General features: G+C 36.5%; 1 pseudogene; it reads left to right on the top strand.

Moving 5' to 3' along the window:
- Positions 1–2786: 2786 nt before the first annotated feature.
- LOC100605092 lies at positions 2787–4138 on the top strand (annotated as a pseudogene).
- The last annotated feature ends 20066 nt before the right edge of the window (positions 4139–24204 follow it).

Below are 24204 nucleotides of genomic sequence, written 5' to 3'. Positions count from 1 at the left end.
GACAAGTGTTTATAGTTTCTGAGTAATGTATAACTTTTTTTTTTTTTGAGAGACAGAGTCTTGCTCTATCTCCCAGGCTGGAGTGCAGTGGTGTGAACTCTGCTCACTGCAAACTCCGCCTGCCGGGTTCACGCCATTCTCCTGTCTCAGCCTCCCGAGTAGCTGGGTCTACAGGCACCCACCACCATGCCCGGCTAATTTTTGTATTTTTAGTAGAGACAGGGTTTCACCATGTTAGCCAGGATGGTCTCCATCTCCTGACTTCGTGATCCGCCCATCTCGGCCTCCCAAAGTGCTGGGATTACAGGCGTGAGCCACCACGCCCAGCCAGTAATATATAACTTTTAACAAAAATGAAAGAATTAATTTTCAAAGCACGTTAAGACTTCCAAACTTACAGTGCCCATTTCAAAATTCAGTGTTATGGATAAGAACACTTGCTTCATGGTGGCCCAGGCAGTTCCTATTTCTTTAATGCCTGAAGTTCCTTCACACTTATTGTATAATTGCTTATATTTATTTAACTGTTTATTTTCTTAGCTAATTATTTTTTCCTGTCTTGGGGAAAACTTGGGAGTGGCATATTGTGTTCATTTATGATTGCTCTCAAGTATGTGGCTTCAAAAATCTCTGTACTCATTTCAAAAAGGAGATGTGTTTCACAGAATTCCTGGGAGTCTTCTCTTAACAAAATCAATGGTCAGATTTCTCTTCAATACTTCAGCTAAATTGTGTGCAGGTACTTGTTCATTTAACTGGCTTCAAATGAAGTAATTATTGGATCTTACTATGGCCAATTACTCTTGTCCTTGGAGAGGTTTTAAAGGGGTCACAATTGAAGCAGACTCCAAGGTGTAGGTAAAGTCCTTCTTGCCTAGCCATACCATGCATATATCAAAAAGTAGTGGCTCTAGATATGCTTGGGCATATCACACACATGAGCACACACACAAATACATTCTTTTTTTATTTTTATTTTTACAAATGCTTTCACTACCTAAATCTCCCATGGTGCTACCTGAACACTATTCAGTGTACCTTTATATAAGCAATAATTGACTAGTAAAGTGTGATACTTTGGTTTTCAAACATTTACTTATCCTGTAATGTCTGCCTCATTTCTTATGGCAATAAAGTCACAACTGGCTAAGAAAATGAACTAATTTCTGATTTAGACAATTATGAACAGTTGACCTTTGAGCAACGTGAGGGTTAGGGTTGCCGACTCCCTGCACAGTTGAAAATTTATAACTTTCGACTCCTCAAAAACTTAACTACTAATAGCCTATTGTTGACTGTAAGCCTTATTGGTAACATCAATAGTTGATTAACACATATTTCATATGTTATATTATTATATACTATATTCATATAATAAATATGCTAGAGAAAAGAAACTGTGGTTAAGAAAATTATAAGGAAAAGAAAATATATTTACTACTTATTAAGTGGAAGTGGATCATCATAAAGGTCTTCATCCTGGTTGTCTTCACACTGAGTAGGCTGAGGAGGAGGAGGGAGATGATGTGTTGGTTTTACTGTCTCAGTAGTGACAGCGGTGGAAGAAAATCTGCATATAAGTGGAACCGTGCAGTTCAAACCCATGTTGTTCAGTAGTCAACAGTATGTGTTCTTCATATATGGTTGTGCAGGTTGTTCACTGCATAAGTGCACTAGGGCAGGGTGGCAAGTGGGAGCTGAAATTAATCCTGGACTCTGCTCTTCAAGTCGTTTGACTTTATTAAAGCTATGTCCTCCACAGGTAGGGCCACGTTTTTTTGTAATTGCCCAGAGGTACAATTGGTTTACTGTAGCAACTGGGTTTGTGAAATCCATAAAGTCACAGAAAAATGTGATATTAAAATGTCCTGAGGCTATATCACTACCATATATTAAAAATATGCTGAGATTTATCCCTGAGGAACAACCTTAAATTTATTCAATCACACATGTATTGCTCTGTTTTCATCTACACACGTTTTAAAATTTTAAGTAAAATATTTCATCTCTGTGCTTTAAGCTCCATTGCTTAGTTTGATTTTCATAAAAATGTCATAAGTACAAATATTAATAACTAGCTGTAACTCAAATAAAGGGAACTGATGAACAGTGTGAAATACCCATGAGCCACTCATAAGAAATTCTTAGTTTGTAACATGAAACTGCCATCTTTGTGATTCATAATAGTCAAATATTATTGATTTCTTATGGTTCAATCTAATAAATGCTTTGCTAATGAAGCTCTTCCCTCAAAACAGTTCCCTGATCTGGCATCCCATACTTATATTTCATGCCCCTTATTCAATTAAGGCATAGTTCTAAACACATTTACTTTAAGGACCCCTTATCGGTTCATATATTACTCTTTTTCATTTATTGCATTTATTTTTTCCCTTATTCAATAGTTATTTGTTGAATACCTACTCCTTAGCAGTCAAACATATACAAGTGATTTATATGTTCATTGTTCTTAAGAAATGTTGGGGTTTCTTTTCATAGAATGTCATTGTTGGCTCTAAATCTTCTGTTCCAGCCTATGGAATTTTGAATGTAGGGCTTGGTCCATGTGTGTAAAATACTTAGTTTGGAATATTAAAGTGAAGAGCTGTAAGAAAGAGGAGGTGTCTTAGGGCTAATATAACAAAGTACCCTAGACCGAGTGACTTCAATAACACATACAATCAAGTGGGGAGGTTTAAAATTATATCTTCAAAGATCTGACTTTTCTGGCTTTAGGCTCTAGCACTGGTATTTTTTATAAAGCTCCCAGGATGTGCTAATGTACAATGCAGGTTTACACAAGCTTCTTTGGAGCAAAACCACACAGGCTGGAGGTCACCAGCTTTCACTCAGTAAAGACAGGGTAAATATTGAGGTCAGCTAGGAGTGCTTCCTTTTAACAGATGAAAATGGTTGATGAGACTCTGTTGTTGAAACAGTGGTAAAGGTTATTGTGCTGTGATTGGAACAAGGTTATTATGAAGAAAAGCTGAGAAAGGTCCAAATATAAGAGAAGGCATATAGCAAAAGGTAAAATTAAATAAATTTAAACAATTATGGATATGCATCCATAGTGGGATAAAAAGGAATCTGGCTATCACTTATTTTTAATTTGGAAGTTTATAAGTAAAGTTTCAAGAATAGTTATGTTTTTATGGAGCAAGTGATTTAATTATTATTTTAGTGATTTAATACTTAGCCTGTTTTCAGGAATTGTTCTTGCAGTTGCATTTGCTAGTTCCAGGCATGTTGGTGTGTCATTCACCTCTTTGGATCTCATCTTCTTAATCTGTAATATGGGAGAACACTACTTGAGCTGTTTCTATCACAATAAAGAAACACTCTCCTTAAACTAAAAGACCTGTGCAAAAGAGAAGTAGATACTTGTTGACAATGCTAACATTTTTTTTTGCAAGTGTGTGCATAGAGAATGCTAGTGCTTTCTAAAGGTTCTGAGATTTTTGAGATGCCTATGGCATCCTATATTCCTGTTCTATTAATAGATGTGCCCTCTTAGTGATTATTTGACCTAATCATATTTGTAACTTTTAAAATATTTCCCTTTCCCCTTCTAGTTTTGAAAATGGGCTCAAAATCTATTTAAATTCATTAGTTATGAAAAAGAGAGCTCTTTCTTCCCTTTCCTGTTAGGCGAGAGCTGCGCGAGGCGAGGGTCTCGGATGCGGTTTCTCGTTTTCATCATATAAACAAAACAGCCAGGCTGCAAAGATCGTCAAAGTACCTAAAAGCCGAAGAACTTTCTGTTAAGAAGTGTAGCAAGCATCAGCCTCACAAAGTGACACAGTACAAGAAGGGCAAGGATTCTTTGTATGCCCAGGGAAAGAGACGCTATGATCGGAAGCAGAGTGGCTGTGGTGGGCAGACAAAGCCAATTTTCCATAAGAATGCTAAGACCACAAAGAAGATTGTGCTAAGGCTGGAATGTGTTGAGTCTAACTGCAGATCCAAGAGGATGCTGGCCATTAAGAGATGCAAGCATTTTGAACTGGGAAGAGATAAGAAGAGAAAGGGCCAAGTGATCCAGTTCTAAACTTTGGGATATTTTTCTTCTAATTTTGAAGAGAAAATGTTGAAGCCATAGAAAAATTACCTGAGGGAAAATAAAGTGATATTCTTATGCAAAAAAAAAAAAATAGAAAAAGAGGCTTCTCATTATTATGACAAAAGAATTTATTAGGAGTCAAAAGATTTACGTTAGCATCTTAATTTTGCTGGGTTCTTACAGGAGGACCGTGGTCAAATCATCAGCTTCTCTGATGCTTATTTCTTAAATTTTCGAAGCAATGTGGCTGCATTAAGCAAACGAAACCACCTCTTTAATCTCTGTGATTCTATGGTATATTGGTTTACAGTTGTATTTGTATAATATACCCACGAATGTTATAAATTTCTTTTGTGCAAAAACACTGAATCAAATCATTGAATATGCACTTGTTTTCAATATATATCACAATATATGGTCATTTTCAATATATCACATGTTATGAGTTATATTCAGAAAACTATATTAGATCTTCTCATTTCTCAAATTGTATGATATAATTGACCAAAGGATAGTATTTTTCATATTTGAAGCACACTGATAGAAAATCAATATTCTGTTCTGAGAAGATCGCAAGGTTATGGAATTCTCATAAAATTTTACTTTTCTGTATTTAAATAGTGAATAATAAAATTTCAACAAATAGGTGTTTATCTTAACGTAATGAAATGCTGACTAAGCACAATAAAATGTTATTTAATGTCATTATAATATTTTGATATATATTGAAAAAGAATGTACATTTTGGTTGCCAATTAAGTTTTAAAAGTTGTCTTTTATTAGAGACATCTTTTCTTTTATTTGAGATGCATTTTTCACTTTAACTGATTTTCACATACTGTTTCCAAACAGTCTTTTAGGACATATCTCTGATAGATAATTAAGACATAATTTTTGCTTTTAAGGAGTTAATAAATCAGAGGATAAATGCTTCAACCCAGATAATTATGATACAAAGCCAAATTTGATGCATCCTTTAAGGACAGTGCAAAAAATAAAAAAAAGAAAAAGCATACTGGTTTCTAGAGGAGTTATCTATCCTTTCCACATTTCATCAGGATTCGATAAAGACACTTGTTTGCTGGCACATTTAAACCTCAAGATGATGGAAGACTAATGAGAGTGATGTAAATAAACATTTTGGGGGCACGTGGCCTTATTCTCCCCCTTCGTTTCTTGGGTTGTTTATATTTGAGCCCGATGTTTTGTCCTATTGAAGTGAAAAACTAAAACAGGCTCAGCCTGGAGCAGAAGGCCCAATAGGCTGCTAAGTTTGGTTCTAAGTCAGGCTCTCTGTTTCCAGTAGAGAGGGTCATGGTGGATACTTGGGTCCAAATTATTTCAACAGAAAAATGTATTAGTGCTTAGGCCAAAACACTGCTGGGACACAATTTTCTATGGGCCTTCCTGTTACTGCATGTCTCGATTACAGAGGCATGAGTGTCTTTGTTCCAGTATCTTCACAGATTCTCTTCAAAGATACTTGCATGATGAACAGCCTGGGAAGATAGAGCTAGTGTCTACCTCAGGAGCAATAAGCAAGTTTGTTTTCTGCCCAGTAATACGTGTGTGTGTGTGTGTGTGTGTGTGTGTGTGTGTGTGTGCGCGCGCGCGCGCGTGCGCGTCTTGGTTTTTGAAAATACCGGTTACTGTTGGAAGCTCATCTTTTGCCATGATTTACGAAACAACCTTTACTACCTTCCACTCAGAGGTCACACTCAACAAACATAATGTTTATCTTCTCTGTTTTCCCAGTAAGTGGTTTTTAACTGAAGTTTTGGACAGTAAAAACTTGAAAAGAATGATTGAAACATGAACAGAAAGAGGACCATCAAGCAATCTCTCCAAAGTAGGGATAAAGTGTGAGAGCTCTGTAAAAGAAGCCATTAGAAGTCAAGGGCAACAGTATCATTAGGAAACTAAAAGATGTTAGGAATTTCATGATAAAGGCATATAGCCTATTTTTCAACATACTAATATAATCAATTATAAAATTTAGGAAAAAATGGTCAAATAAAGTGGGGTGTGATTTTAGCAATCAGTGGATAGAAATAGATAGAATAGAAAATTAAAAAATATGGGACAATGTTGATATATCTGACAGAAAAAAAGGCAGTCACAGGCCAGAATATTCAGAAAAGGCTACCGTAGATGTAGGAGATGTTTTTGTTGGCAGAACCATAGAATGATTCCAGTATCAGAGTAAAAGAAATTGGGAGCAGATTTGGGATGTGGCAAGTAATCAGGATGCGTAATTAAATATTCTAGGGAACATGAGTGACAACTGGTCCCTTATCACCTCCCCCAGGTGCAAGGAGTGATTATCTACCATAAGTGTTCATCTCTGCCATTATAGCCTGAGAACTTTTATAGAAATAAATTGAACCAACTTTCTAGAAGAACAGGGTCATTAATATTCTGGCTGACACTCATTGACTTGATGCTTCTCAACAGCATGCTCTACTGGTTTGACACTTGTGGCACCTCAACATAAATCCTGTCCTCAGCCACTCCTGTACACAAAGATTTAATTCCATTCTCTCTTTCAGAAGAGAAGCAGTGTAGGAAAACACACCAACACAATAGCAATATGAATCAGCCTAAATCTTCATTTGTATAAGTGAGAAATCAGCCGGGATAGCCACAGTTTTGAGAAAGACTAGCATTTTAGAAGTTTAGGCTCAAGATGAACATAGAAACAATATTATTCAAATAAAGTAGACATTTCATAGAACATTTATCTTCTCCTATTTGGTATACTACAAAGAACTCAGGATGATAAAGTAAAATTGTAGCTTTGAAAAAATACAAAGTGAGAGCAAGATAGAGTTCTGATGTCAGAAATTTGATTGCAGAGGTAAAAATAACCAAGAATGCCTGGAAGGAAGGTTTAGAAAATATTATTTCTCAGAATATTTACCAACAAGTCAAAGATGGAAAACGTGAGACTAGAGTATTTAATATGGGTAATTTCAAATATTTAAAAATGTTAAGAATGAGGAAGGAGAATGTTTAAATAGGATAAAATTTGAGAGTTAAAATAAAACATGAGTTTTGATATGGAAAGGGCACCAAAAACCATAGCAAAATGGAATAAAAATACTGCCACCTAGGCTTTTCTTTGTAAAATATCAGAACACAAAATTGTAAAATTGGAAGATGGTAAAATTTCACAGCACAAAAGAGGGTTCCATTAAGAAACAATCAAAAAGATCATCTATGAAGGATCAAGAATCGGTTTTCTTCCACACTTGCTGTTACCAATGCTGGATACTAGAAAGTTCTAAGTTCTGGGGGTTGGGGGACGAACGTACACAGGTTTCTATTTCTCCAGCCAACCTTTTCGTTTAACAATGGGGTAAAATATTGTATCCCCAGAAATGCAAAATCTCTACAAGTACACATTTTACAAACTCAGGAAACAAAGGAAATAATCAGAGCTATTAGCCAGGAACAAGGGACTGGACTCCAAATTCTTGAAGGGGCAAAATGTGAAATCTAAGAAAAGATGAACTAAAATAGGCAGTGAAAACAAATGGCTAAGATGACAGCTGTGCTGCAGTCCTAGAAAGCAATCTGTCCAAACTAGGGATAAAGTGTGAGAGCTCTGTAAAAGAAGCCATTAGAAGTCAAGGGCAACAGTATCATTAGGAAACTGAAAGATCTTAGGGATTTCATGATAAAGGCATATAGCCTATTTTTCAGCACACTAATATAATCAATTATAAAATTTAGGAAAAAATGGGCAAATAAAGTGGGGTGTGATTTTAGCAATCAATGGAGTATAGCAACAGCATTTGACTTTTGCTTATGTGGATAAAGGTTGGAATTAAAAATCTGTAATATGGCTTTTGTCATTTACTGAAAATCTGCATGCAAGAAGTAAGAGAAACTCTAGGCCAGAGGCCAGAGACCACAATTCAGTCCTTGACACATCAATTTTACAGTTTCTGTTACATATGAGAGAACAAGCCCAGCTTCTCATTATCCCCTCTCCCAAATGTATTCACAACACCGTCCAGAGGTACACACGTAGATAAATTTCAAAAGATTATTACATTTGAAGGGATGTTCAAATATGAATCTGAAAACAAGTCAGAGTAAATGAGGCAAAACGTATAGCTCAAATGAAGCTCAATTATATATTTGCAAAGAAAGTCAGGTAAGGGGAATGAGGAAGAGTTTATGACTTTCAAGATCTGTAAAGAGGTCATGATGGCTGTTCAAGAGAGCAGAATATTAAGGATACTCCGTTAGAACGTGTGACAACATTATTTTGATTATATGGAGCTGCTTTATAATTCATCTGGACACTTGGAATATTCTTGAGCAACACAATTTTACTGACGTGTTGCCGGACTTTCTCCACTATCCAACTATGACATACTGTGCTGCTTTGACTACTGTTTTCATAATTCGATATGTTAAATGTTTATACTAGTTTAAATTTATGGAAACTTTAAAGAGCTAAAATCTAATCACTGAATTTGTCATTAAAAAATATTCCCGGCTGGGCACGGTGGCTCACGCCTGTAATACTAGTACTTTGGGAAGCCGAGGCGGGAAGATCACAAGGTCAGGAGTTCGAGACAAGCCTGGCCAACATGGTGAAGTCCTGTCTCTACTAAAAATACAAAAATTAGCCGGGTGCAGTGGCAGCAGCCTGTAATCCCAGCTACGTGGGAGGCTGAGGCAGGAGAATTGCTTGAACCCAGGAGGCAGAGGTTGCAGTGAGCCAAGATCTCGCCACTGCACTCCAGCCTGGGTGACGGAGCAAGACTGTGTCTCGGGGGGGGGAAAAAGTCTCAAATTTATTTCTTTAGCTTTGTCCTCTCAGTTTCATGTTTTTATGTGACTGGTGGGCATTTTATTATATGTCATCTAGAACTTCATAGATACATTATTTAATTCTTTTTTCCCCTAATACCAACTCCTATTATTTATTGATCCATTTTACTTAATGATATAAATATTTTAGTGGTGCTGACCTTCAAGACATAGTGGCAACCTTAATGCCTTTTCTCTATATTCATAACTGTTATGGATTATCAACCTGTTCAGTTGACTCTTAGTTTTAATTCTCATTTCAATCCTTTCTCCGTATTGGTTGTAATGCTCCTAATTCAGGCTCCTTTTGTCTCCATCTGGATGATTATTTTAACCTCTTTAATGCACATTGAATGTCCATTCTTTCTTCCTTTTATCCCCTCCATGCTAAATCAGATTCTTTTTTTGTTTTTTTGTTTTTTTTTTGTTTTTTTTTCTTTGAGATGGAGTCTCGCTGTCACCCAGGCTGGAGTGCAGTGGCGCGATCTCAGCTCACTGCAAGCTCCACCTCCTGGGTTCACGCCATTCTCCTGCCTCAGTCTCCCTAATAGCTGTTACTACGGGTGCCCGCCACCACACCTGGCTAATTTTTTGTATTTTTAGTAGAGACGGGGTTTCACCATGTTAGCCAGGATGGTCTCGATCTCCTGATCTCGTGATCCGCCCGCCTCGGCCTCCCAAAGTGCTGGCATTACAGGCATTGGCCACCATGCCTGGCCCCAGATTCAAAATTTTAAAATCCTGCCTATGTCTTTCCTCTACTCAAAAATACTAATTTGCTGTCTTGCATTCAAATTCCTTAGCCTGGCCCTCAAAATTTGTCACCACCTGCTACAAAAGCAATGTGCCAAGAGGAGGCTTGGGGATGGATCTCAGTCTCCTTAATTCCCCACCTGACGCTTCAAACTGTCCAGCCACACTATAATCAAAGTAAAGCAAGGTGTTTGCAAGGCAAACACAGCCTTAGATGGAGGTTAGGGCTCTTGCCTTCCTTTCTCATGGAAAACTCTAGTTCTATCTTTAATCTGATCCTAAACCAAGGTTTTAGCTATGTGTTTCTATATTCCCCCACTAACACTGTACTTACATGTCAAACTGGTTCGTCACTGTCTCCTTTTTGAATTTGGTGTACTACCCAAAATACAATCTCAATTTTTCATTACTACTGAAATGAAAAATTCCTCAGAACTCAACTCAAATTCTACCTTTTCCACAAAGACATTCCCTGACCTCTCTTACCTGATGGGATTACCTCCTTCCAGAAACTATTTCTTCATTTATAAAATTTTGCTATTATTTATTCCTGTGTCCTGGTCTGTTATTGTTACCTTAAACTGTTAAAAAAAAAAAGTTTTCTTAAGGTTTTCACCTGTTAAATTCTTAAAATTTTTACAAGATTGTACAGTTTTGAGAGTAGGAACTGAATTTTCATTCTCATTTTCCATGTCTTCAATATAGTGGGAATTCCACAATTCTGTTAAGTAAATGAATGGGGTCCTAAGTCATTGTAAGCAATTGACTTCCATACATCATTGATGATTTAAATCAGTGGTTCCCAAGTCGGGGTGATTTTCCTCCTACAGGACATTTGGCAATGTCTGGAGACCACAACTGGCTAAGGCAGGGTGAGAGATTGTCTGTTTGCATTTACTGGGTAGAAAAGAAGGATGCTGTTAGCAGTGGTTTCTTAAGATGCTACCCTGAACCCAAAGCTTCAGTAAAATTTCTTAAGAAATGCTATTGTGTGTCAAGAGGTGGCCAAGGGACCAGATCTTCAAAGCCACCATTCTAGCTTTAACCAGAGAAGCTCTTTAAAAATCTGCATTAGATATTGAGCTCCTTTATAGATCTTGATTTGAAAATGTCTACCATTAAACAAGCCAACAAAAACCATGCCACTACTGAGGACCAATAGGTTACTATATAAAGTGAACTAGGAAATGCAGAAGACTATAATGGGCAAAGAATGTATAGAAAAAAATGTTTAGTCAGATTTCATAGCTATGTGGAACAGAAGACTTCTTTGACTAAGGAGAAAAGGAATTTTATTGGATAACTCCTGAGTCACTAAGAAATTGAAAGAACTGGTGAACTACACAACTTCCAAAGCAATCTTCTAAGCACACCAAAAAACATTCTGAAAAGGAAATAGCTGCTCTGTTTCCTAAACACTGGATGCTAGTTTGTCCTGCAACCTCATCTGCTGTAGAAACTCAATGCCAGTGCGCCTGCGTATGCATTCAAAGATTCCTTTTTTTTTTTTTTCTCCAGGAGACTTATGATCTCTCTGGGAGACAGAGAAGGAGAGAGAGAGGGAGACAAAGAAGGAGAGAGAGAGACAGAGTAGGAGAGAGAGAGAGAGAGAGAACGAGAGAGAATACATGTGTCAGACGGAAATAGAGACAGAGTGCCTTCCACCTGTGTCTTTAGCTCCTTACTCATAGTTGGGTGTGTTACCTCTGCTTGAAGGATCTAAAGTCACAGGCCTGTATCCCAAGTGAAGGCTGGGAAAACAGATATCTGGTATTTTCAGTACTTACAAGAGAAACATTTTCTGTCCTTTGCCCAGGCAGTAAAAGGCAGGGGGATTCTTCAAACACAAAAAGGGTAAGGGTACATAGATTGGGCAGCCTTTCGAAGTAACCACTAAGGAGTATTTTTAAATTCAAAGAAATTACTGTCTACTTTTAACATAAAATGGATTCAAATAAGGCATAGCTAATTTTAATATATGCTTTTAAATAAGAACAGCAATATTTGATCAATTATATGGTAATACAAAACTAGCTTCTAAAAAAGGCGGTGAAAGTACAATGATAGCACACCTACTCCATTTATGAATTAATATAAATGAATTATTCAGGGTTTCCTCTTTATATTTACTTTTTGCTTTCCCATGGTAAATTAATCGTATGGATTCAAATAGCATTGAGTTTTCTTAAATGCGTATTTTCAGATTTAAAAATGTGTTATTGAATTTGGCCTCTTAACAACGACCTATTCTTAAGGCTGTGAAAGGTAGAGACTATAAAATTGCTTACAATTTCCAGAGTTATTACGTCTAGTAATATTTCTATACCTAGGCTTAGGTGTATCAAAGAAGAAAAAACAAATCACTTTCTTTGTTTTAAGGTTGTATGGTTGAATAGATCTTGAAGTCATTGAATTTAATAAAGTTTATGAGAATATAAAGGCTCAAGGATACATCTGGGGGTGATATGCTTTCAAAGATGTGGTAATTTTTATAAACTAAAGGAAAGTACCCTACATCTTAAGTGACTCTTTGAGAATATTTTTCCCCAGAGATTATTAATTTTCTGAAATGGAGAAAATTTCTTTTAGAGTTCACCATTACCAGTGGCAGCTTGAAGAGCATTTCATATTTAAATAGCTGTTTCGTAGCATCTCATCCTTTGCCAGCTGCATGATCCTGCAAGACTAATGTGCACCCAGCAATGAAATTGGAATTATAACATCAGAACGCTAATGTACTTTGAATACCATGCCTCTGATATTTTTATTGAGATGTCGTCAGTTCTTACATGAGCTAGCTAAAAATATAACAGGCAATGGAGGAGAATGAAAGCTGCTTCTATTAAAATTTTGGACCAGTCTATGATTACCTTAAGATGTATTATTTTTTCAATTTTTTCATTATAGCCACATTTTATCCTTCAGAATACAGTAAATACCAGTCAATGTTACCCTGCATTAAATGCATACCGTATTATGTTTTAGATGATTTTAACCTCAGTATGTGAGAATCACAAGAATTTGGTTTCAAATTATAATTGCTCTGTTACTGCCTTAGACACTTTACAAGAATAACTGCATGTAGAACTTACAATATATCCTAAATGCAATATTTTGGAAAGCACAACTATAATTTATAAATGGAATTTTATTTATTGATTGAATCATACAAGATTGGCTTTCATAGGTAAAATGTCTAGATATTGAAAATTTCATGTAATTGAACCTACAGAAATTGAGTTTGTTTCAATATTACTTCACTATCAAGATCATTCTTTGCCCTTCCATTTTTCTGAAATTCAATGAAGTTTTGAAACCTTGGGAGAGTATAGTGAATACTTGAAATTATGCCTTAACAAAGTTAGTGAATTCCTTTATAAGTTGTCTTGATGATGCTTATCACAAATTAAAGTTTATTTTTTTGAAAATCCCTTTTGATTAAAAAAAATTATTCAGCTTCATTTTGGTGGTCTAACATTCAGTGAGACCTTTTTTCAGGCACAAATAACCTTACTTTCTGATTGAAGACCTTCATGCACTAATTCTTTTCTCCAAATGTTACCTCTGTCATCCCTGCAAATAGATTTTCTCCTGATCCTGAACTAAATTCTTGCTAATTCCAAACTACTGGACGTGCTTTTTTGTTTTGATATTTATACATTGCTTTATACATTTATGGCATTTCTGTTGAATTTCAGTAGTTTGTATCATTGCTTTCATTTCAGCGCCTGAATTCTTGAAGAAAAGTCTTGTTTCACTTGTCTTTGCATATAATACATAGAAAATGTCTTTGCTCATAAGTCATTCAAACATTGTTTAAATTAAATTGAATTCTGAAAACTAAATTCTGTTTTTAAAAAAGCCTAAAAAATAGTAATCAAAAGAAAGTGATAGATTGGCCTTAAAATAATTAAATGAACATTGTATATTTTCAGGTACATAAATACATTAATATTATATATAATATGTATTTAATACATAGTGTATCTCCACAAATGTATATTTGTGTGTATACATACACCTATACATACGGACATATATGTATGTATATATGTGGTGTGTGTATACATATATATGTATTCATGAAAAATATTTACATAATTGCTTTGTAATATTTTTGTTGAACCTGAATTGCTATTTTGTTACTATAAACACATAAGCTTCTAAATGTAGTCTTACTAACAATAATAGAAACAGTCAGATTCTATAGCTTTCTAATTTCTTTCTGCACAATTTCAGTCTTTGCCCCCATCACCCCATTCTTTCAAAACTTTTTTCCTTCCCTGATTCAGAAGGGAAAGTGGTGGATACTGTTCATTGACTTGTTCTTCTCCTAATTCTGCTGCTTTGGGGACTTTAAGAGTACTTGCAGAGGTACCATTACTTTAATGGCAAAAACTACAATTAGTTTTGCACCAACCTTATATATTGCCTGGGCGGTGCAGTGCACATCATGGGGTCCGTTTTTGTCTCCTTTAGTAAGCTGTTGAGCAGGCGTCTGTTAGCTCTTTACCATGCTCATTAGATTGTGGAGATTCCAGTGATTATTGTCTGAGACTAGCTGAAATTCTAAGAATTGGAATTCCAATGTATATTCTGTTACATAAATTATTTCTCCAAATTTGTTGATAATTTAGCAGTTTTAAGTGGAGCTGTCTGTAAGTTCACTCAGTGAATACTAATCAAGTTCTTATGTGCAAGATACTGTAAGTAGTATGCACTTTTTAGATGAATTCTATGAATGAGCTTGTCCATTCCTACAGCTTCACCTACAACAATGATAGTGATGACTCTTACATTTGTGTATTTAAGTTGGATCTCTCTTGAACTTCAAATCCTCCTACCAAATGCTTTTGGACTATTCCACTTGAAATTCTAGAAAGGAAGGAAGGAGTTCACAGTGGGTGTGTAACTCCTTTGCTTTCATCTCTAGGTGCAAGAGGTAGTGACAATATTGACTGTTTGCCCTTGTAGAAATGTTCGTCGTCAACATTGCTTATTGTTACAACACTTGGGCAGGGCGCGGTGGCTCACATCTGTAATCCCAGCACTATGGGAGGCCGAGGCAGGTGGATCACCTGAGGTCAGGAGTTCGAGACCAGCCTGACCAACATGGAGAAACCCCATCTCTACTAAAAATACAAAATTAGCCAGGCATGGTGGCATATGCCCGTACTCCCAGCTACTTGGGGGGCCGAGGCAGGAGAATCACTTGAACCCGTGAGGTGGAGGTTGTGGTGAGCTGAGATAGCGTCATTGCACTCCAGCCTGGGCAACAAGAGTGAAACTCTGTCAAACAACCAACCAACAACAACAAAACAAAACAAAAAAATACTTAGAACTTGTGAGATATAACTAATTTGTCAATGGAAGTTACTTATGCAGTATTTTCACTCATGAATGACTAATCAAAGTGAAACAAAGTGTTATAAAAGAAATTGTGTCCCCCCAAAAATTTATATATTGAAGACATAACTCCTACTCTGAGTGTGTTTGGAGATAAGGCCTTTAAAGAGGAAATTAAGGTTAAATGAAGTTGTCAATGTTGAGGCCCTGATCAAATGTGACTGGTGTTTTTACAAGAAGAGGAAGAGACCCCAGGCTTGTGTGCATACAGAAGAAAGGCCATGTGAAGACACAGCAGGAAGGCAGCCATCTACAAGCTAAGCAGAGAGGGCCTCAGGAGAAGCCAAACCTTCAAATACCTTGACCTTGAACTTCCAGCCTCCACAAACGTGAGAAAATAAATTACTGTTGTTTAAGCCTCCAGTCTGTGGCACTTTGTTATGGCAGCCCTAGAAAACTAATAACTAAGAAACCCTGAACCCAAGCAATGTTCTCTGGACCAGCATGGATCTCATGGACATACTGTCAGTGCCCTTCTGTTACTCCAATACCAATGCATGCTCATGAAAGACAATGGCATTAGGGACATATGTCTGACAGGCCCTGGGCTCCTTCAAAGATGAATATTGCATTTGTTCCTGGATTTGCTTATATCCATTGTGAATCATTAGTAAAAGTTAGTGTTTGATAGTGTCTATGATTCCTAGGAATCTGCCTTAACAAGTCAACCCTTTGTTGTATTTCAAGATGTGTCCTACAAGCATTTAAAAGTTAACATATTGAAAACTGAAGCCATCATTTCAGACCTGCAAACAAACATCTCAATAAATAGCTCTGTGTTACTTTCTGCAGCTGGTGTAATGAAGTTGGCATCTGGGCTGTAATAAACTGGGTGGCTTAAACAACAGAAATTTATGCTTATAGTTCTGGATCCTAGAAGTACTAAATTAAGCTGTAAACAGGGTATTAGTCTCTAAAGACTCTAGCATAAAATCAGTTCCATACCTCTCTCTCAGCCTCTAGTGCTGCTGGCAATTCTTGGTCTTCTTTGACTTGTAGATACATCACTACAATTTCTACCTATATTGTCGCATGGTGTTCTTCCTATCATTATATCTCTTCTTTTCTCCTAAGAACGTCAGTCATAAGGGATTAAGCACGCACTCTGCTCCAATATAGCCTCATGTTAACTTGACTATAGCTACAAAATCCCTACTTTCAAATAAGGTAAACATTTCACAGGTTACCTTACATTCACAGGTACCAGGGATTAGAATTTGAACCTATTTTGGGGGGAGGACATGGTTCAAGACATAATCCTCAAATCCTGTTACTTCTGTTTCTTAATTTTTCTTTAAAGAAGAAGGGGAACATAAAGAGTAAATTAGTCATCAGTTTACCCACTCATACAACAGGTATTTATTCTGCATCTAGTTTATGTTGGGCACTGTTAAAGATCCTGAGGAGAAAGCTGTGATCAAGACAGATCAGGCCTTTGGTCTTTCAAAGCTAATATCCTAACTGTAACATCTACAATGAACACGTGGACAGGAGGATTTGTGATAGTGGTAAGTGCTGTGAAAACATAGACCAGGTAGTAGGATATAGAATTACTCCGTAGGCAGGAGTAAGGCGAGGATGTTCTTGTTTAGATAAGGAAAGTGGGGGAGACGTCATTGACAAAGGAATATTGAAACTAATCTTAATGGAGAACCTTCTGGCGAAGGGCCATTCTAGGTAAAAGGAAGAGGAGATAAAGATCTTAAAAATTAAATATGTGTCTGGTAAAGTATAAAATGAAATATCCTGTGAATAAAGCTTAGTAGCCACAGCAGGAGTAGGGCCACTGGGTGTCAGACAGGTAGAAGTGTTCACATCATGTATGCCGTAACGACTAGATTTTACTCTAATTGCAATGGGACACTAGAAGGTGGTTTTAAGCTAAGACTAGTATTTATGTTTTAGAAAACTCCTCGTGCCTGCTAGGCGAAGAATAAAATCTAGGAAGGCAAGAGTGGAAACAGAAATCAGTTTAGAGATTATTTAATCAGTCTAGTAACAGATGATGATATTTCAGACTAGAGTGGTGAGTTGTAGAAACGGAGAGAGTGAAAAGTGATTGGCTTTGCCACCATTTATCAATTATCCACTGTGTGCCAGGGACATTACATTTGTGATAAACTAAATAATGAACATCCAAAGATGTCCACACCCTAATGCTTGGATGCCCACTGTCTAATGCCTGGAGACTTTGAATATGTCATGTAACATGGCAAATGGTACTTGATAGCTGTAATTAAATCATAGGCAGTAAAATAAGGAGGCTATCAGGGGTTATCTATTTGGGCCCAACCCAATCACATGAGTCCTTAAAAGTGTAAACTTTCTCTGGAAATAATAAAAAAGTTGAGATGAGAAAAGCTGTAGATAATCAAAATGACAGAGTGACTTGACCTTCTATTGCTAGAGGAATGGTGCATGGAAAGTGTGTTAAGAAATGCAGACAGCTTCTAGGAGCAAAGCATGGCCCCCAAGTGACAGTTAACAAGGAAACAGGGACTTCATTACTACAACTACAGGGAACTAAATTTTACCAACAACCTGAGTGAGCTTTGAGGCAGATTCAGCCCCAGAACCACCAGAGACAAATTCCATCACCTTGATTTTGGCCTTGTGAGACTAGCTGAGGATCTACCTTGGCTACAGTTCACCCAGATGCCTGACTTACTTGATGCCTGACTTACTACAGTCTACCCAGATGCTGGTGAGATAACAAATGGGTGTTGTTTTATGCCACTGAATTAGTGGTAAATTGCTACAGCAACAATAGAAAGCTAAGGCAATCATCTGTATTCCCCATTCCACATGCAGTCCACCCAAGCAGTTGTTCCTTTCTATTCCCACTGTGTCATAAATCTTGGGTAACGTGTTACTTATTTTAGACTTTAATTATTACCATAAATGAACACAGAAATGACTAACTTCAATCTAACCTTATATTCTATCATCTACATTCAATTAGAATGATTATCATAAAATGCACATCTGATCCGGACATTCCTTCTTTATTTGTGTGAATAAATCCTTTCTGCCAATGCAACCAATTCAGGCCTTTCCTTCAAAGCAGATTGAGTCTACCTTCTCAATGCTTCCATAGCTTCCTATTTAGCATGCTATCTCATCCCCTATTCCTCTATTGATCACTTTCCCTTTTAAAAATTCTTTATTGTGTTTTAAATTGCAAAAATAATCCATAAAACAAAATAATTCAGGTCATAAAAAGGTAAAAAAAGTTTCTTACATATTTTCCAGCCTCATCTAACCTCATATCTAAAAGAAATAACTTTTAATGGTTACTTTTATATATTTTCTATGTACATGTAAATTAACAGGGTGATATCTACAATTTATATTGTACATATAAATTACAGGGGGATATATATATGCATATACATGTGTATATACGTACATGCTTGTGTGCTCTACATAAGAGTATAGAACATTATAGATAGCTCTTATTATTTTGAGATACGTCCCATCAATACCTAATTTATTGAGAGTTTTTAGCATGAAGGTTGTTGAAATTTGTCAAAGGCCTTTTCTGCATCTACTGAGATAATCATGTGGTTTTTGTCTTTGATTCTGTTTATATGCTGGATTACATTTATTGATTTTCATATGTTGAACCAGCCCTGCATCCCAGGGATGAAGCCCACTTGATCATAGTGGATAAGCTTTTTGATGTGTTGCTGGATTCGGTTTGCCAGTATTTTATTGAGGATTTTTGCATCAATGTTCATCAAGGATATTGGTCTAAAATTCTCTTTTTTTGTTGTGTCTCTGCCAGGCTTTGGTATCAGGATGATGCTGGCCTCACAAAATGAGTTAGGGAGGATTCCCTCTTTTTCTATTGATTGGAGTAGTTTTAGAAGGAATGGTATCAGCTCCTCCTTGTACCTCTGGTAGAATTTGGCTGTGAATCCGTCTGGTCCTGGACTCTTTTTGATTGGTAAGCTATTAATTATTACCTCAATTTCAGAGCCTGTTATTGGTCTATTCAGAGTTTCAACTTCTTCCTGGTTTAGTCTTGGGAGAGTGTATTTATCGAGGAATTTATCCATTTCTTCTAGATTTTCTAGTTTATTTGCGTAGAGGTGTTTATAGTATTCTCTGATGGTAGTTTGTATTTCTGTGGGATCGGTGGTGATATCCCTTTTGTCATTTTTTATTGCATCTATTTGATTCTTCTATCTTTTCTTTTTTATTAGTCTTGCTAGCAGGCTATCAATTTTGTTGATTTTTCAAAAAACCAGCTCCTGGATTCATTGATTTCTTGAAAGGTTTTTTGTATCTCTGTTTCCTTCAGTTCTGCTCTGATCTTAGTTATTTCTTGCCTTCTGCTAGCTTTTGAATGTGTTTGCTCTTGCTTTTCTAGTTCTTTTAATTGTGATGTTAGGGTGTCAATTTTGGATCTTTCCTGCTTTCTCTTGTGGGCATTTAGTGCTATAAATTTCCCTCTACACACTGCTTTGAACGTGTCCCAGAGATTCTGGTATGTTGTGTCTTTGTTCTCGTTGGTTTCAAAGAACATCTTTATTTCTGCCTTCATTTCGCTATGTACTCAGTAGTCATTAAGGAGCAGGTTGTTCAGTTTCCATGTAGTTGAGCAGTTTTGAGTGAGTTTCTTAATCCTGAGTTCTAGTTTGATTGCACTGTGGTCTGAGACAGTTTGTTATAATTTCTGTTCTTTTACATTTGCTGAGGAGAGCTTTACTTCCAACTATGTGGTCAATTTTGGAATAGTTGTGGTGTGGTGCTGAAAAGAATGTATATTCTGTTGATTTGGGGTGGAGAGTTCTGTAGATGTCTATTCGGTCTGCTTGGTGCAGAGCTGAGTTCAGTTCCTGGATATTCTTGTTAACTTTCTGTCTCATTGATCTGTCTAATGTTGACAGTGGGGTGTTAAAGTTTCCCATTATTATTGTGTGGGAGACTAAATAACTTTGTAGGTCACTAAGGACTTGCTTTATGAATCTGGGAGCTCCTGTATTGGGTGCATATATATTTAGGATAGTTAGTTCTTCTTGTTGAATTGATCCCTTCACCATTATGTAATGGCCTTCTTTGTCTCTTTTGATCTTTGTTGGTTTAAAGTCTGTTTTATCTGAGACTAGGATTGCAACCCCTGCCTTTTTTGTTTTCCATTTGCTTGGTAGATCTTCCTCCATTCCTTTATTTTGAGCCTGTGTGTGTCTCTGCATGTGATATGGGTTTCCTGAACACAGCACACTGATGGGTCTTGACTCTTTATCCAATTTGCCAGTCTGTGCCTTTTAATTGGAGCGTTTAGCCCATTTACATTTAAGGTTAGTATTGTTATGTGTGAATTTGATACTGTCATTATGATGTTAGCTGGTTATTTTGCTCGTTAGTTGATGCAGTTTCTTCCTAGCCTCAATGGTCTTTACAATTTGGCATGTTTTTACAGTGGCTGGTACTGGTTGTTCCTTTCCATGTTTAGTGCTTCCTTCAGGAGCTCTTTTAGGGCAGGCCTGGTGGTGACAAAATCTCTCGGCATTTGCTTGTCTGTAAAGTATTTTATTTCTCCTTCACTTATGAAGCTTAGTTTGGCTGGATATGAAATTCTGGGTTGAAAATTCTTTTCTTTAAGAATGTTGAATATTGGCTCCCACTCTCCTCTGGCTTGTAGAGTTTCTGCCGAGAGGTCAGCTGTTAGTCTGATGGGCTGCCCTTTGTGGGTAACCTGACCTTTCTCTCTGGCTGCCCTTAAAATTTTTTCCTTCATTTCAATTTTGGTGAATCTGACAATTATGTGTCTTGGAGTGGCACTTCTCAAGGAGTATCTTTGTGGCGTTTTCTGTATTTCCTGAATCTGAATGTTGGCCTGCCTTTCTAGATTGGGGAAGTTCTCCTGGATAATATCCTGCAGAGTGTTTTCCAACTTGGTTCCATTCTCCCCATCACTTTCAGGTACACCAATTGACGTAGATTTGGTCTTTTCACATAGTCCCATATTTCTTGGAGGCTTTGTTTGTTTCTTTTTATTATTTTTTCTCTAAACTTCTCTTCACGCTTCATTTCACTCATTTCGTCTCCCATCAAGCTACCAATGACTTTCTTCACAGAATTGGAAAAAAACTAAAGTTCATATGGAACCAAAAAAGAGCCCGCATTGCCAAGTCAATCCTAAGCCAAAAGAACAAAGCTGGAGGCATCACACTACCTGACTTCAAAGTATACTACAAGGCTACAACAACCAAAACAGCATGGTACTGGTACCAAAACAGAGATATAGACCAATGGAACAGAACAGCCCTCAGAAATAATGCCACATATCTACAACTATCTGATCTTTGACAAACCTGACAAGAACAAGCAATGGGGAAAGGATTCCCTATTTAATAAATGGTGCTGGGAAAACTGGCTAGCCATATGTAGAAAGCTGAAACTGGATCACTTCCTTACACCTTAAAAAAAATTAATTCAATATGGATTAAAGACTTACATGTTAGACCTAAAACCATAAAAACCCTAGAAGAAAACCTAGGCAATACCATTCAGGACATAGGCATGGGCAAGGACTTCATGTCTAAAACACCAAAAGCAATGGCAACAAAAGCCAAAGTTGACAAATGGGATCTAATTAAACTAAAGAGCTTCTGCACAGCAAAATAAACCACCTTCAGAGTGAACAGTCAACCTACAGAATGGGAGAAAATTTTCACAACCTACTCATCTGACAAAGGGCTAATATCCAGAATCTACAATGAACTCAAGCAAATTTACAAGAAAAAATCAAACAACCCCATCAAAAAGTGGGCGAAGGATATGAACAGACACTTCTCAAAAGAAGACATTTATGCAGCCAAAAGACACATGAAAAAATGCTCATGATCACTGGCCATCAGAGAAATGCAAATCAAAACCACAATGAGATACCATCTCACACCAGTTAGAATGACCCTCATTAAAAAGTTAGGAAACAACAGGTGCTGGAGAGGATGTGGATAAATAAGAACACTTTTATACTGTTGGTGGGACTGTAAACTAGTTCAACCATTGTGGAAGTCAGTGTGGTGATTCCTCAGGGGTCTAGAACTAGAAATACCATTTGACCCAGCCATCCCATTACTAGATATGTACCCAAAGGATTATATATCATGCTGCTATAAAGACACATGCACATGTATGTTTATTGCAGCACTATTCACAATAGCAAAGACTTGGAACCAACCCAAATGTCCAACAATGATAGACTGCATTAAGAAAATGTGGCACATATACACCATGGAATACTATGCAGCCATAAAAAAGGATGAGTTCATGTCCTTTGCAGGGACATGGATGAAGCTGGAAACCATCATTCTCAGCAAACTATGGCAAGGACAAAAAACGAAACACCACACGTTCTCACTCATAGGTGGGAATTGAACAATGAGAACACATGGACACAGGAAGGGGAACATCACACACTGGGGACTGTTGTGGGGTGGGGGGAGGGGGGAGGGATAGCATTAGGAGATATACCTAATGCTAAATGAGGAGTTAATTTGTGCAGCACAACAACATGGCACATGGATACATATGTAACAAACATGCACGTTGTGCACATGTACCCTAAAACTTAAAGTATAATAATAATAAAGAATATAGAACATTAATTTGGTTTGTAATCTTATTTTTACTAATTTTTACATCAGTCATAGGCTCATTTTGAAATGCCCCTAAGTTATTTTATTGGTTAAATGTGTTTTTATTTTATGGAATTATTTATCTTTTTAAGAATTTTAGTATTCCAGATTTTTCTATAATTAACATGCATATACTTATATGTGTTTGAGCACTTGTGAAAATATATTTGTAAAATAAATATGTAATATATTTGTAAAATAAATATGTAAAATAGTAATCAAGGGGTATGTCATATTAAATTGCCAAATTCCCTTGTAAAAATACTGTGCCAATTAAAATTCTCATGAACTTTATGTGAGAACTCCTGTTTCTTCACAACTTCAGTAATCTGTGAACTTTGGGTTGGTTTGATATACAGCAATAGAAAGCTAGAAGAGCAACAGAGAAAATCTATCTATGAGGTGTCATGGTAGGAGTTGCAAACAGATAAAGCAGTGGCAGTGGGGAGAGACATTCAATAACGATAAAAGGAGAAAGTTTTATAGACTTAACAGGATGCATGTCTTCAAATTCGGAGAAAGATGAATGGTAAACAACAACAGCTTGAAGCACATGAATTGGAAATTTATTACCTTGTAGATAGAAGATAGAAAGATTTAGTGTAGAAGAAGGATAGAAAATTATCTATCTGCCTACTGAAAGAATCAATTTTATCTGAGATTTGTTTTGAGGAGCTTATAGAATAGAGTGCTTTCAATGTTACTTTCATCCTGTACTTCAACCAGTCAAAATATTAGTTAATGCTGAGAGATTATAGACGTTTTAAGATTCAGAACATACCATGTGCTCTTAGGAAATTCCTTATGAAAATGCTCCAGCAATACGGAGCGAAAGTCAGAGGTGGAGGAGGTCCCAATCCAGGAGAACAGAGAACAAGGGTCCAAGGATGAAATTGGGCCATCAGTCTGTAGAGGCTTAAGTCCAGTTCAGAATTGTAAGGCAGACTCAGGAATGAAAGTCAGATATTACGATAGACAATAATAAGAAATTTAGCATATGATTAAGACCAATTTCATGAACAAAATACATGTAACTGGGTACTCCAGATAAAAAAGAGAGGCAAACAAAACAAAACAAAACACATCTCCCCAATACAAAACAGTTTTCTCAAGATCAGACACTGGTGAGCTTTACATCAGTCACACTGGATTCTCAGCAAGAGACAAAGAGCTGGAAGATATTCGTTATAAAATTTAAAAAAATTTTACCTTCAATAAGGGATAGTGACTTCAGCAAAAAAGAAAAAGCAAAAGCAACTCCTAACTGTGGAGAAAGGTGTAATCCAGGTAGGAAGCAAACTAATATGTTAGCCTGATTGTAAATAATTGGTGGAGTATGCAAAAATTTTTTGAAGATTTTTAAAGTTGCACAAGACGAAAATGTTGCAACTAAAGAGAATAATATATAATTATAATGTTATAATTAATATAATTATATACTATAAAATTAGTTTAATTATAATGTTATAATTAATATAATTATATACTATAAAATTAGTTTAA

This window comes from Nomascus leucogenys, chromosome 6 (genome assembly GCF_006542625.1).
Source record: "Nomascus leucogenys isolate Asia chromosome 6, Asia_NLE_v1, whole genome shotgun sequence".
NCBI classification, from domain to species: Eukaryota; Metazoa; Chordata; class Mammalia; order Primates; family Hylobatidae; genus Nomascus; species Nomascus leucogenys.
This window is presented reverse-complemented; position numbering and strand designations above follow the sequence as displayed.